Raw genomic sequence first — 4,883 nt, 5'->3', positions numbered from 1 at the left:
AGCGTACCGGGGAGCGTACTATGGGGACAACCAAGTGAAACAGTAAAATAATAATTTAAAGTGCTTAGAGGTAGGGCAGCTCTGAATAGAGTTGTTGTGTTGTGTGGGTGATATAAGTACCAACATGTAGGTACCAATGCAGAGTCTTAAATTCAATGTACACCTTCTTTTCTGTAGATATCTTGCATGTTGTTACAGAAGTTATTGTCGTATATGGAATCCATAGTATAGTCTGTCAGGAAAGCAGAAACAGATCCTTTAAGGACTCCCTGAGAAGGCCTAGGGGATCATGGGTAGTCTACCCTGCTCCCTTATGATGTTTTAAAATTGCACAGTATACTGTAAGTCTCACTTTATATTATAATCATTTTGGTACTACTTCATGAATTACATATAAAAATGAATAATGTCTCAAACAATTTTTAATTATTAAATAAAAATTTATTGGTTTGAATTTTCATAGTTTAATAAAACTTCCAGCATCAGATGATCTGGAATCTCCTCGTAATTGCATGATTCAATTTCTTGTAAATAGTCAATAAATTGTTGGTCCAGAGACTCATCCATAAAATCTTCGTCAATATAATCTTCAAGAACAATCTCTTCATCAGTCATTTCGAAAGAAATATTGTTGATTTGTTGTTCTCCTTCCATTTTCTTGCTGTAAATTGCATAAAAAATAACTATATCAGTAGGGTTAGGGCACTGTTGGGTCTAAGTTCAGAGAGGTACTTCTGAGTTTTTAACAGTGAAGTTATCTTTGGGCAGTTTATGGTATCAGGAAGGAAGTAGAAATATTAAAAAGTGTATGTGAGGAAGCCTAAGTAAATTCATAATTATACCAGAGAATCCTAACTTAATCTATAACTATAAAAGAGAAGCCTATCTTAATCTATAACTATAACAGAGGGACAGTAAATAACTATCAGAAAACATTTTTACAAATTAACTTAAAGTGCCCCTTACAAATTAACAACTTACCTTATATAAAGGTGATGAAGATGAATGAGAAAATCCTTTAAAGATGTACCTCAGGTAGTTGTAGTCAAAATGGCCGTGTTTCCCTCTCATTTTTCATTTATATTCATGGACATAACCAATCAAATGTCAGGAAATAAAAGTAGAAAATGAAAGTAACATTTTAATTGGTTGTAAATTCTAACACTTCATATGTGTTTTTGTCATGTAATTTACTTCAGGATATTTTGACAGGGCTACATCCCAAATGGCTCAATGGTATTCCATCAAATTTGGGAAAATGGTAGGGACTGGTATGTAGTAGGACCTATTCTATATTTGGTGAAAGTCTCTTCAGTGGTTTTCATGTAAATTAACGTTTAAACATTTTTGGGAGCGCTTACCGGTGCGCGCCCCGGTACGCGTACAGGCAGCGCAAAGGGAGTCCTCCATCTTGTGTTTCGGTAGATTTGAGACAGAAGATGGAGGACAAACAACGTTGGGAATGGGTAAAAGGGGGCACGGTAGACACCCCCTGACCCCCTAGGTTTTCTGAGGGGGGTTTAGGAGGCCCATATAGGCAAAAAAATAAATGTAATTAATTTTTCGCGGGGGAAGCGCCCGGTACGCGCACCGGGGAGCGTACTTTGGTGAAAAACAATGAAAAAAGTTAGATTAAAGTAATCATTTTGAGTGATGAGAGGTAGGGTAGCCCTGAAAAGAGCTTTTGGGTTCTGTGGCTGATTTAGGTACCTACAAGTAGGTTCCAATGCACAGTCTTAAATTCAGGAGGAATATTCTATTCCCCTCATCTGAGAAGTGCACACCATCTCCTCTGTAGATATCTTGCATGTTGTAACGCAAGATGTTGTGGTATATTGAACCCATTCCATAGTCTCTCATGTAAGCAGAAACAGATTTATTCACATGTTTCCGTGCTTTCTCAAATTGTGGACAAAATTGGTTGGACCACTTCTGCTAAAGAAATATTGGTGTGTGTATCTGACACTGTTCTCAATCTCCCAAAGCATTTGTAAAGGTGAGTAATGATTATGGAAATGTATTTTGAGAAATAGTGAGTTTTCAGTATTGAAATGGAATGCTTGTACATAGGACCTGTGCTCTGTTTCTCAAATGTTATTTAAAAAACGATTTTGGGGCAAATCAATGGCTTTTACATTTTTGAGAAGGAATAAATAGTGTCTGCATGATTAAATAAATATATTTGAACCTTTGACAATCATGTCACTTGTGTTACCTCAGATTAGGAAGCACACGGAAGCTCTTTGCTGTTGGTTTGTGTCATGCTTTTTGATAATGCTTGGTATCAACATTTGCAAGATAGAGGATTTGTATTTTGTGAAATGGTGAGGTTTCAGTAGTGAAATTGAATGCTTCTACATAGGACCTGCGCTCTGTTTCTAAAATGTTATTCAAAAAACGATTTTGGGGCAAATCAATGGCTTTTACATTTTGGAGAAGGAATAAATAGTGTCTGCATGATTAAATAAATATATTTGAACCTTTCACAATGATGTCACCTCTGTTATCCCAAATTAGGAAGTAGATTGAGCATTTTTCTTGTTGAATTGTGTCATGTTTTTGATAATGCTTGGTATGAACATTTGCAAGATAGAGGATTTGTATTTTGTGAAATAGTGAGGTTTCAGTAGTGAAATTGAATGCTTGTACATAGGACCTGCGCTCTGTTTCTAAAATGTTATTCAAAAAACGATTTTGGGGCAAATGAATAGCTTTTCCATTTTTGACTAGGAATAAATAGTGTGTGCATGATTAAATAAATATATTGGCAGTTTTCACAATCATGTCACTTGTGTTACTCTAGATTAGGGAGCAGATTGAGTTTTTTTCTTCTTCCTTTTTGTTAAGTTTAATGATAATGTTTGGTATGAACATTTCCTAGATAGAAGAATTGTATTTTGAAAAATAGTGAGGTTTCAGTAGTGAAATGGAATGCTTGTACATAGGACCTGCGCTCTGTTTCGTAAATGTTATTGGAAACACAATTTTGGAGCAAATGAATGGCATTTACATTTCTGAGAAGAAATAAATAGTGTCTGCAAGATTAAATAAATATATTTGAACCTTTTACAATCATGTCACCTGTGTTTCCTCAGATTAGGAAGTAGATTGTGCAGTTGAGGTGAGGCATGTCCAGGGGTGCAAAGGAGGTGAGGCCTGTGTCCATGAGTGCAGTGGAGAGGACTCTGACCCTTGGACAAGACTCACCTCCTCTGTGCCCCCTGGACAGGCCTCAATGTATTGGGTATAATTGATGGTAACAGGGTGCAAATGAGGTGAGGCATGTCCAGGGGTGTAGATGAGCTGAGGCCTGTCTAGGGGTGCAGATGAGGTGAGGTCTGTTCAGGGTTGCAGATGAGGTGAGGATTGTCCAGGGGTGCAGAAGAGGTGAGGCCTGTGTTCAAGAGTGTAGTGGGAGAGAGGCCTGTCCAGGGGTGCAAAGGAGGTGAGGCCTGTGTCTAAGAGTGCAGTGGGGGAGAGGCTTCATGAAGTCCAGCCCACTGAACTCTTAGACACAGGACTCGCCACCAATCTTAGAAAACACAGCTGACATGTTTGTGAAAAGTGCAGGTATATTTATTTAATCATGCAGACACTGTCTAATCCTTCTGAAAAATGCTAAAGCCATTCATTTTCCCTTTAATCATTTTTATATTAACATTAAAAAAAACTGAGCACAGGTCATATGTACAAGCATTCCATTTCACTACTGAAACCTCATTTTTTTACAATATACAATTCCTCTATGCAGCAGGAAATTTTTACCAAGCATTAACAAACAAATAAGAGAAAGCAACAATAAAAAAACACAATGTGATTCCTAATATGAGGAAACACACCTGACATGATTGCAAAAGGTGCAGAGGAAGTGAGGAAAGTCAAAATGGCTTTCATGATTGTGAAATTTGCTGAGGAGATGAGGCCTGTGTCTAAGAGTGCAGTGGGGTAGAGGCTTTATGAAGTCCTGTCCACTGCACTCTTGAACACAGGCCTCACCTTTTGTGCTCCCCTGGACAAGCTTCACCTCATCTGCACTCCTGGTTAGGCCTCACAATCTTTTTTTAGAATAACATTTGAAAAACAGAGAAAAGGTATAAGCATTTCAATACACTACTGAAACCTCGCTCATTTATAAAATACAATTCCTTTATGCACCAAGGTTTCTTTACCAAGTATTATCAAGAATGTATAAGTCTCTCTTATATTCTCTTCCTGACTTACTCTATTTTTCCATCAGTCCCCTTCTAACACCCTCTCTCTGACTCATTCCTTTTTACATCCTGACTCTGTGTTACACTCTCTTACACTTTCTCTTTGACTTACTTTCTCTTACACCCTGTCTCTGATTTATTCCCTCTCTCTCATTACTCCTTGTTACATCCTCTCTCTGATTTACTTCCTCTTACACCCTTTCTCAAACTTACTCTCTCTCTCTAACTTTTACAGCCTCTCTCTGTTTTAGTCTCTTATACATCCTCTCACCTTCTAACACCCTCTCTCTGTCTTACATCGTTTTACACCCTCTCTCTGTCTTACACTCTGTTACATCCTTTTTCTGACTTACTCCCTTTATCCCTTTCTTTGACTTACTCCCTCTCCCTATTACATCCTTTTTCTGTCTTACAACATATTATACACTCTTTCTGTCTTACTCCTTATCTATGTTTTACTCCCTCTACCTGTTTCTTTATCTGACTCTCTCTGTCTTTTTGTGTTACTTCCTCTAGCTCTTTTTCTCTGTCTTACTCCTAGTTACATAGTTGCTGTGGTATAAACTTAGATATGTTGTAAACTAGTGATTATATCGTTTGCTTATTGTCATTGCTTTGTTGTTTGGTAATAGTGGTCTATAATGTGTTATTTTTTTCTTTACCACAGTTTGA

Source organism: Lissotriton helveticus, unplaced genomic scaffold, assembly GCF_964261635.1.
Source record: "Lissotriton helveticus unplaced genomic scaffold, aLisHel1.1 SCAFFOLD_420, whole genome shotgun sequence".
In the NCBI taxonomy this organism is placed as follows: domain Eukaryota; kingdom Metazoa; phylum Chordata; class Amphibia; order Caudata; family Salamandridae; genus Lissotriton; species Lissotriton helveticus.
This window is presented reverse-complemented; position numbering follows the sequence as displayed.